Genomic DNA, 11,342 nt, shown 5'->3' with positions numbered 1-11,342 from the left:
ATTTAGAACGGGGTGCCATTTATAGATGCAATGTGTAGGTGTCCCAATACTTTTGTCCATATAGTGAACGTGAACTTCATTTAGGAGAGAAATCCTATAGACTTTGCCAAGCGTAGAGCACGCGGAGCTGCTAGCTATTCGCACTCATCATCCCCTTTCTGTAGTGCTGCTGTCCGTGGTGCTGAGCTCAGGGCGGGACTGACCTCCATGGGGATGCGATGTAAACTAGGAGGATCCTCATCAGTGACCCTCCTCTCTCTCCATCAACGCAAGATTCAGCCTCCTACACTCACCCACCCCCAAAGCATCAGAGCAGTGCACCATTGGGCTCTGTCAGTCTTTTCAAGGGGGAGAATTAAAGGGTCTCTGGGCTCATCATCCCCATCCCCCTTTTACTTTACTCAAGTCCCCTATCTCCCAGAGACTATTAGCCAGATGGGGACTATGCAGAAGCTGTGATAGAAGGCCCTGGGGACAGTAGACTCCTGCACTATTGTGTAAGGCGAGGAGAAGACCAGGAAGACATCGCTGTAGATTGCTGTGATTAAGGTAACACTTAATGATCTAACGATGCATCTTGCAAAATGCAATAGTGTTGCTTGTGCAGGTATAATGTGCATCCATGTATCCAGTGTGTCTGCCTGCTCCTGCCATCATGCCCTCAATTATAGGCAATATGTACCATTTAAAGGCTGCTTGGATGCAGATTTGGCTGTTTTTCATCTCATGTCATATATATATTATGTCTTTACATGCAGAATCCAAGTGCATTGTGCGTTTTCTCTGAGGTTCTGCAAATAGGCCTTTTCCCCAATGATGACTGTGTATGTCTGCTGTAGGAACAGACGGATTGTGCAGCCTCATATTCACTGACATTGGCACACAATGCCAGGATAATCGTGCACTCACATCTGATATTAGTATTGGCAGCGCTTAAGATACATGGGTGGAAAAAAAGAGAAGGCGCTTTATGATCCATTAAACATATGCAGGAATATCCATAGAATAAAGAGCTACATCTATGTGACTAATGTGATTTATGTTCGTGATCTAGATAGTCATCAGAGCCAGGTACATAGAGAGATACAACAAAATGGACTCAAGCTTTGGAGAGATGCACCAAAATGGAAGGACAGCCGCCTTAAAGAGAACAGATGGGCAGGAGGGTTGATGGCAGAAGGATGCATGACAATTTCACAGATATTATACGTAGAAATCTTCCAAAATGAGATTTTCGTGCATGCATCAATGTAAATGAAGACGGAAAGAAAGATGATGGGGAAGTGGTTACAAACAAGGCTCAGATGTTACTGGTTTTAGTCTGTTATAGCAACAGAATACACACAAGAGACGTTAAAGAGTTAAAAAGTAAAACTCATTTAATTATTAACTATTTAATATATGCACAAAATTTCTAGCTGTACATCTTGCCTATATTTTTAGTTCAGGCTGTAATTTTGCATTGAGGCAGGATGGGGCAGTAGAGGCTCAGTCTAGAATAGGGGGGTGTGGTATCCCAGGAGTTATTCCCTCGGCTTATCTATTATTATACTCCTATTTCTATACCTCCCTCTTCTATACTATATTTCTATACCTCCCTGAATTTGTAAAATGGACATACTTCCCACATGCCCTCTTGAAGACGAGCGTATTGCTGTATTGGTTAATATGTACTGTGGCATTATTCGTGATAGATGGTATTTTACCTGACAGTAAGGACTGTTAAGGTTAACGGTTGGCACTAGCTCAGAATGGGAGGGGCTAAGGTGAAGGGACAGAGACCGTTTCCTGTCAGGGAGACAGATAGTGCCCAACCTGCAATAGAAGCAGACCCAAGGTCTGACTGGTCAGCAAGGCCACGTGATGTGGGTGTTCCTGAGGTGAGTGGAGACCGAGGCAGTGAATAGCGAGATCTGGAGTAGAGAAAGGAAAAGAGACAGAAGGACTGAGTGATGCACCGGAGACTGGTCCTGGGACAGGACACATAGCAGTACGGCACTGAGTTCACCAGACAAAGAGTTAACAGGCCAGAACGGAACAGGGAATGTGAGACGAAGAGAGTGACCCGGGCAGTAGTTCCAAGGCGTCAGCAAACGAAGAAGTTTAGTACCGTCCATAGTGGCAAATTAGTTCCCCTACGGGAAAGGAGGATGCGGAACCTTGGGTTGAGGACAGGACTTTCACTTACTGGACTGTAGTACTGTGCTGGGTTGTGGTGAACACAGAGCAAGTAAGCCTGGAAGAGGTAGAGAGATCGTTTGTGAAGATGCTCCATGTTGTAAAATAAACGTTTGTGATGTTATGCACCTGCTACCAATTGTACATTGTTCCTGCCGAGTTACTGTTCAGTAAAAAACTTTATTGTTGACTGGTGGTCTCCCTCATTGAACTTTACACCATCTGATCCTGGCCAGCCGAAGTCACCGGCATCATGCGGCCTGCAAGGGCATAGCGCCCCCGTAGACAAAGTTCACACACCTAGCCACCCATCTTCATGTAGAGTGTCAGGACGAGGAAGATGAGTACCTCGCCCAAAGCTACTGCCCCACGCCACATTACACTTGGCGTAGTCGGCAAGTTCGAGTCTCGCATCAGGAAGAACGAAGGGATGCGGGGAAGAATTGAGTAGCATGGAGGATGGAGACCGTTACACAGTCTAAGATGGCACCGAGTACGAACTTTAAAATGGCTGTTAGTGGCACAGTACAACAAAAAGGTAAAGTCCGGGTGGCCTGGTGGAGGTCACCGGGGCCCCTACAAGAAGGCCAGAAATAGGGCTGGAGCCGATATCGGACTCCTTACCTTGGCTTGGTTCGCGGCTCTTGGAATGGCCAAGCAGCTGGAAGCCTTACAGGCCCAGATGGCAGTGGGTTCCCCACCGACACTCAAAATGTCCCCATCCCCATGAAGGTAGCCAATACCACCAAGGCCCGCTGGATTGCGGTGGTGATTAAAGGAAAGAAAAGGAGCGAAGAATGAGTGAGGGCCCAGCTGGACAGCCCGAAGGGTGAAGACCTGGCCAAATTTTTGACGTGGGAAATGGTGATGTTCTTCGACTGGGAGTGGGGGTATGGCTTTCTGGAGGAGGAACACACCAGGCTTAAGGTTTATGTGAACTCTCGCTCTGTTCCGCGAAGTTCTGTTGCAGAGCTTACGGCCTGGGGAGTGGGTGCAGTTTCTGAAGGAGGATGGCCCACGGAGATAGTATTCCATTGCCATCTCCCGAGTGAAGATGGGGTGTGGTCTAGGATTGAAGCGCAGGAGGCGCCCACCACGAGAGCCTCATCTCCCTTTTGCTCAGGTCTGCACTGAGGACGTAGTTAGGGAGATGACTTCAAGCCTCCACAGTTTAAGAGTGGAAGCAGGAGCCATGGATGGGGTGCCCACAGGACTGTTGATTGCAGTGGCCACCCCAGCTGCTGTGTATGTCACCCACGGCATCCACTTGGCGGTGTAGGTGCGGAATGCTCGGTCAACAAAACCTGGGTTTGACTGAGTGAGGTCAGAGGAAGACCGTTGAAAAAAACTGGGCGGCGAGTCTGAAGCTGGAAGAGCTCGAGTTGTACTAGTTGGACCCCATGTTCAGAACAGTTTAAGGCTTCTGAGAGCCACGATCCAGCCAATCTATGATCCACGTATCTGGAACTCCTCCACACTGCTAGCCACAGATGGCTGAACTTGTTGTTTCTCCTCTGCTTAGTTTTGTTGCTCTCGTTGTACTTCTTGTTGAGTTGAGAGGCATTGTAGTGACTGGAAGGTCCTATACCCTCAGTTAAGGACTGAGCCCAATCCAGAATGTACGTTGCCCCTATTGGACTGTGTTCCTGTCTTGTGGGCAGGTGTGAGTTAATGGACTGTGTGTCCTTGTTGTTTGGGCTACCCTCAAAGGGATGGACTTTGTGGTTTGTTTGTTCCAGGGCCCTTACCAAGAAGTGCCAGATCAACTTGAAGGACTTATATGCAGTAAAAAGGACTTGGATGGTAACGGTTCTGGGGTCCTAACCAAGTAGGACTGGGTCGGTGTTACACTATAAGGAAAAGGGGACTCCATATTGTTTACTATGTTGTGTGTGGTGAGATGCTTGGTGTCTCACAATTTTTGGTTGGTCAAAGACAGCCATCGATATAGAAGGCTGAAATGTAAGGAGATGGACATACTGTCCACTTTCCCCCTTGAAGACACTTGTATATCTGTTTTGTGTAATGTGTATTTTCACATGCATTATTAGTATTTTGCCTGACAGTAGGGACAGTTAGGATTAATGGTTGGGACTAGCCCATGGTGGAAGGGGCTAAGGTGAAGGGACAGAGACAGCTTCCTGTCAGGAAGCCAGATAGGGCCCAGCGTGTAACAGAAGCATACCCAAGGTCCGACTAGTCAGCAGAGCCGTGTGATGTGCGTGTTCATGCATGAGTGGAGACCGAGGCAGTGGATAGCAAGATCCGGAGTAGAGAAAGGAAAAGTGACAGAAGGACAGAATGATGCACTGGAGACTGGTCCTGGGACAGAACACATAGTGGTATGGCCTCGAGCTAGCCAGACAAAAAGGTAACGGGCCAGAAAGGAACAGGAAACGTGAGACGAAGAGAGTGACCTGTGTCAGCAAACAAAGAAGTTTAGTACCAGCCATAGTGGCAAATTAGTTCCCCTAAGGCAGGGTAGTCAAACTCAAATACACAGAGGGCCAAAATTAAAAACTTGGACAAAGTCGCGGGCCGACCTTAATATTTATTTAAAAAAAAAAAAGAAGAATATTCAGTGGGGTCACAGATGAGCATATCTCACAACTATGCAGCCCTTTCAGAGTAATTTTCCTCCTATTGAAACCCTTAGCTTGCCCTTTCATTGCCCTCATAAAGTATGATGCCAACAAAAGTGCCCCCCAAGCACAGTATGATACCCCCACAGTGAATTCATTCACACATATGGTATGATGACCCTACTGTACCCCCCTCAACTCCCCTGGCAAAGTATGGTGACCCCAAAACAGTATGATGCCCCAACTGCGATCCACATACAGCCCTCCACATAGTATAATGGGCCCACATAGCCCTTAATTCAGAATAATGGCCCCACATAGTGCTCCATACAGAATAACGGCCCCACAAAGTCCTCCATATGGCATCGCGGGCCAAATATAAAAACCCTGAGGGCCAGATTTGACCCACAGGCCAGAGTTTGACATATGTGCCCTAAGGGAATGGAGGGCACAGAACCTCGGGTTGAGGACAGGACTTTCATACTTACTGGACTATAGTAATGTGCTGTGTTGTGGTGAACACAGAGCAACTTGGGGGCTGAAGCAAGTAAGCCTGGAAGAGATAGAGAGACCGTGTGTGAAGATGCTCCATGTTGTAAAAGAAATGTTCATGAAGTTATGCACCAGCTATCTATTGTACATAGTTCCTGTTCAGTTTTACTGTTCAGAAAAAAACTTTATTGTTGGCTGGTGGTCTCTTTCATTGAACGTTACACCATCTGGTCCTGGCCAGCCAAAGTCACCGGCATCATACGGCCTACAAGGGCATAGCACCCACGTAGACAAAGTCCTCACACCCAGCCAGGACCCCCATCTTCATTTAGCGTGCTGGGGCATGGAAGACAAGTACCTCAACCATGGCTACCTCCCCGCGCCATGTAACATATTCATAGTTACAACTGAGACTGTCTATGCAAATCTGATGTTTTGTAGCCACAGGCGTAAAATGGTGCATATGTGATAGTCTTATCAGAGAAAGCAAGAATGATAGGACTCCAGCTCGGTGGCCCCATTGTGCCGTGTGGTGGCCAATCTGTAGAAACCATGGTATAGAGTAGAAGTCGAGCAGAACGATATATAGGTTTGTGGATAAAGATTCAGTATAACTTGTATTTTATTCATTGAAATCCCTAGTGTTTGTACATGTAGGAGTCCAGTGGGGGGTCCTGATTAGTGAATGGCAGCTATCTCTGCATGCACAGTCATACAAGGGAGACTGTCAGTCACCAGTAGGACCGCCCACTGGACTTATATGCATACAAATACCAGAGATTTCTATCAATAAAATGCAAGTTGCACTGAAACCTATCCCACAAAATGAATCTGATCAGCTCCTTCTCTATAACATCCTGCCTGCAGATCAGATACCATTTTCAACATGACAGGTTCCCTTTAAGGGTGCGTCCAACTACCTCTCTTGTTACTACAGATGAGTTTGCTACTAGGCTTGTGAGCACCATGAACCTTAAAGGGTTGCACCGGGCAGGTTAATAACGCTATTCTGGTGACAGGTTCCCTTTAATATTATTGTATGGCATTATGTACGCACTGTATGGCAGTATTTATAGTGTGTGGCACCACTATTTCTGTAGTGCATGGTGGCAGCAGCACTGTATAGCATTATCTAACCACTGTACATATATTCAGCCGACATATGGCAATGGTTTTTAGGTACCATTTTGTATGACGCTTCTAATTAGTCATGGTTTCATGAGGCTATTTATACACCGATACTTTGGAAGGGAACGGTATCAGATCCTGGCAATAGTGTCCATGACTTACTATATGTAGCATTAAAGGTTTCTATGGAACGCAACTTAATACGCCAGTGCCGGATCACAGAAAAGTTCTCATAGTCAGTGATGCATGGCAGATACATTGTGCAGCACACTTCATTCATAGCCATAAATTCACATAACCACAGCAGCTTCCATACACTATATTGAGGCAGACAAACCAGTTACACATGTGAAATCATAACTTTCTAGGCATTAATAAACTTAGCATTGGGTAAAAAATGAAACTAGAATTTTTAATCCTTATGCTAATTAAGTCGTAAGCAGGGGTATAACTTGAAGCTCAAGGGCGCCAATACAAAAGCTCCAACGAGGCCCCCAATTATTGCAAGTCTTAAATAGCTTTGGACTTTTTATATAGGGTAAATGGACTTTTTGGGCCTCCTAGGCTCTGGGGCTCAGGTGCGATTTAAACCCCTGCACCTGTTGTAGTGACGCCCGTGGTCGTAAGTGCCCAGTGGCCCAGTGGGCAGTCCCAAGCCAGGCAAAATTTTTTTGTCTGCCATTACTAAACCCTTCCCCAATGATCCCTCAGCGTTGATTTGGATTTCAGGACACGCTGCCTTTGCACTGTACTAATGCTGTCAATCAGCACCAAGTGGGAGGAGTTTACAGCACTTAGCTGGCTTGGGACCACCCACTAGGCACTTACAACTTAATATGAATTAAAAATGTTTTTTTTCCCGCAATGCTAAGTTGTTGTATGTGTTCACAGATCTTTAGGTGTCTACCTGGCAATGTTAGAGGCAGGTTTTCTCCCCTATAAGCAGTGCTTCACTTTGCACCATGTTAGCGCCTATAGGGCCGTAATATGGCATATAGGTACTCTTCTTGCTACCATACCATGTCACGTGCATGGATCCTAAGGTTGATAAGTAAATATACTATGTTATTTTATCATGATTTATTGCATCAGCATGCTGGGCAGATGTACATGTATGTGTTTGCGCACAATGCTGACGGTGTGCCTTTCTTGTTATTTCAACGTGAACTGATGACGGTATGTCTAGCTTTGTATTAATGATTGTAGTAGGATTGGGATATGCGCATCTTTTGCGTTTAGGTCTCTGTGGAGATAATAATTTATGTGTATTTATATGTCCAAAGGCAGAAATGCTGAGCACTCACAGGAGTGGATCAATGTTAATTGATTATTAGTAAGAAAACATTAAGTGACAGATAATATGAAAGCCTAGAAGTGCTTAAAACAGTCAGGAGGGGTAGATTCTCCCTGAGAGATGAGGTTACACCAGTTAGGTTCTCATGTAAGCTCTGTTTCACGGGGGGCACTTAATAAATCGATTACTCTCAGCATGGCTGTGTTCTTTCTCTTTGCAATGCATAGGCTGATCTACACATAGTCACATTGCTGAAACTAAAGCATTCTACATAGATTTAGCAGGGTTAAGTTATCATTAAAGGGGTTTTCCCATGAACAAAAGTTGATTTTAATCAATAGATCTTGGAATAATAATAACTTTCACAATTGAATGTGTTTAAATAAAATGTTCCTGTGCTGAGATAATCTTGTAAATGTGTCCCTGCTGTGTACTGTGTAATGGCTGTGTCTGACCGTACAGGAAAAGCAAAAGAGCATGCAGACATTATAGCAGGGGATCACAGCTGATTCTTTCTGTGAGGTAAAATCATAGGCGGATTATAATGAGGGCAATCCGGGCTACCGCCCGGGGCCCCGAGCCTGCAGGGGGCCCGCGCCTCCGGGCGGGGTGTCTAATGCCGGATTGCCCTCATTATACGTGCGGGCCGCTGCGGCACATACCGGTAGCAGTGGCGGGAGGGGGGGCCCCGGACCGCTCCCCCAGCAGCGGCGCACGGCCGCTACTTCTTCATCGGCCGGGCCAGCACTGCAGCAGTTAACTTCCCTGTGCTGGCCCGGCCGCGTCACTGCTAGGAGACACGGCCCTGTGCGTGGCCTTGTCTCCTAGCTGTGACGTCACGCAGTGCGCGCCCGGCCTGCACTGCTGTAACGGAGAAGTCAGAGCAGGCAGGAGGAATGGAGCCGGGGGATGGTGAGTATGTGTGTGTGTGTGTGTGTGTGTGCAGGCAGATATCATTGTGTGATGTCTGTTTATATGTATTTTTGTGTTTCAAATGTGTTTATGCGTGTATGTATATGTTTGTGTGTGCGTGACTGCGTGCGGCCTCCTGCTGAGTATAGTTGGCGCCATGCAGCCTCCTGATGTCTCTGGGTGGGGGCGCTGTGCGGCCTCCCACTATGTATAGATGGCGCCATGCGGCCTTCCGCTGTGTATAGATGGCGCCGTGCGGCCCCCTGCTGTGTATAGATGGCGCCGTGCGGCCCCCTGCTGTGTATAGATGGCGCCGTGCGGCCCCCTGCTGTGTATAGATAGCGTCGTGAGGCCTCCTGCTGTGTATAGATGGTGCCGTGCGGCCTCCTGCTGTGTATAGATGGCGCCGTGCGGCCTCCTGCTGTGTATAGATGGCTACGTGCGGCCTCCTGCTGAGTATAGATGGCACTGTGTGGCTCCTGCTGTCTCTGGGGGGGGCGCCGTGCAGCCTCCTGCTGTGTATAGATGGTGCCGTGCGGCCTCCTGCTGTGTATAGATGGCTACGTGCGGCCTCCCGTTGTGTATAGATGGCTATGTGCGGCCTCCCGCTGTGTATAGATGGCTACGTGCGGCCTCCCGCTGTGTATAGATGGCACCGTGCAGCCTCCCGCTGTGTATAGATGGCTACGTGTGCTCAATATTGAGTCATACAATTAATGTAAGGCTATGTGCCCACGATACAGAAATGTTCCGGATTTTTTTTTAGCGTTTCTGCATCTCCCTGGCAGAAAAAAACGCATGCGGATTTTACATGCTTATTGTACATGCGTTTTCCTGCCAGGGACATGCGGATATGAAGCGTTCTTCACATGCATTTCCGCATGCGGGTTGACAAGCGCTTTCCAAGCGATTTTAGCATCACTTGGAAAGTGCTTGACAACTTGGTTACACTATATAAATCCATGCAACCAGCATGGATTTATATAGTGTGACCGTAAAAGAATGGTAAAAAATAAAAAATATATACTTACCTTCTGATGGCCTGCCGACGTCAGCGGTCGCGTGACCCGTCACATGACTAAATGACGTCACGGCAGGTCCTTCTCCTCCTCCATCGCGAGCTGCCGGCAAGCCAGGACGCATCGGATAAAGACACTGGGGGCCATCAGAAGGTAAGTATAATATTTATTTTTTATTTTATTCTTTTTTTACAGGTTCTATGGTACCCGGGTCCGGAGGAGAGTCTCCTGTCCTCCACACCCGGGTACCATCCGCACATTGAAACGCATGGATTCCGCATCCATGCGTTCTAATGCAAGTCAATGGCGGCGAAAACGCCGCACTTCCGCAAAATAATTGGTAATGCTGCGGATTTTTCCGCAATGATAATCCGCAGCGAAAATTTCCGCAGCATGTGCACAGCACATGCGGATTATCATTGGGGAACATGGCAGACCTTCTACCATGCGTTTTTTAAGCGTTTCTGCAGCGGAATTGCCGCTGCGGAAACGCTTAAAAAACGCATAGTGGGCACACAGCCTTAAAAAAAATATTATAATTAATATTGTGCCAAATTAATTTCACATGAACTATCACATGATCTATCACAGGGGATCATGTGACATGTCACGTGATAAATCAGGTGTGTGTGTGTGTGTGTGTGTGTGTGTGTGTGTGTGTGTGTGTGTGTGTGTGTGGGGAGGGGGGGGGGGGCGCGCCTTCTAAACTGCCCGGGGCCCTTGCTACTCTTAATCCACCCCTGGGTAAAATATTACTCAGTTTTACTTCAAAGAAAGAATCAGCTGTGATCCCTTGCTGTAATGTCTGTATACTCTTTTGCTTCCCCCCTGCCCAGGAAATGTAGTATGATCAGACCATGTTCCTGTATGGTAAGACACATCCATTACACAGTACACAGCAGGGGCACCTTTATAATATTATCTCAGCACAGGAACATTTTATTTAAATACATCCAATTGTGGAACTTATTATTATTCCAAGATCTATTGATTAAAATCAACTTTTGCTCATGGGAAAACCCCTTTAAAATAATTGTTAGGGCTCCCACAGATGTCCATGAGACTCTGCCCAAGCAAGGACTGCAATGCACAGACTGCCGCGAGTCTCCCAACATAAACTCGACAACCTCGTATATGCCTATAAGGAGGTTGCGTTTGGGTCAGGAGACCCGTGGACAGTCCGTGCATTGTGGTCCACGCTCGAACCGAGTTTCAAGGATGTCTGCAGGAGTCCTTTAAGTGAATTGTGCAGCACTGCCAAAATAAAGTCCATAAACTTACAGTCCAGTGTAATACTTTGTGACATTACACCAATTCTGTGACATGTAACAAACTCCTGAATTCTGGGATCTGTAGTTTGCCAAGGGGCCACAGCCAAGACTTCAATCCTGCATTAAAGGGAACCTGTCATTTGATTCATATCGCCTGATCCATGAGCAGCATGAATCAGACACTGGGTGCGTTATTGCAGCGATGTATGGTTCCCTTTGAAACGCAGCAGTGTTTGAGAGAAAACATACTTTGACAAGCCGGTTAAGGACTATACATCTTGGATGACTAGTCTGAGGCAGGTCCCCAACAGCTTCTCCTTACCCTGATCCCCTTGACTGATAGGTCTCTATGCACACAGGGACCTTTCAGCCAAGGAAATCGGGACGGAGAGAAGTCGTAAGGTACCTGCCTCGGACTTGTCATGCATAATCCCTGGTTAGCTTTTCATAGTATGATATAAAAAAA

At 47.0% G+C, this 11,342-nt stretch overlaps 1 protein-coding gene across 2 annotated transcripts in view; it reads left to right on the top strand.

Annotated features, from left to right (window-relative positions):
* The first annotated feature begins 251 nt into the window (after window positions 1-251).
* MAP3K12 (mitogen-activated protein kinase kinase kinase 12) overlaps window positions 252-11,342 on the top strand; it is a 226,305-nt gene continuing 215,214 nt past the window's right edge. For both annotated transcript variants that reach the window (XR_012270379.1, XM_073662959.1), the window contains exon 1: window positions 252-549. The gene's annotated coding sequence lies outside the window, so the exon portion shown is untranslated. The remainder of the gene's footprint in view (window positions 550-11,342) is intronic.

Source organism: Phyllobates terribilis, unplaced genomic scaffold (genome assembly GCF_046119375.1).
Source record: "Phyllobates terribilis strain yellow unplaced genomic scaffold, ASM4611937v1 Scaffold_2__4_contigs__length_985480577, whole genome shotgun sequence".
NCBI lineage: Eukaryota > Metazoa > Chordata > Amphibia > Anura > Dendrobatidae > Phyllobates > Phyllobates terribilis.
Note: the sequence above shows the minus strand (reverse complement) of the source record. Positions and strands in the feature narration are given on the sequence as shown.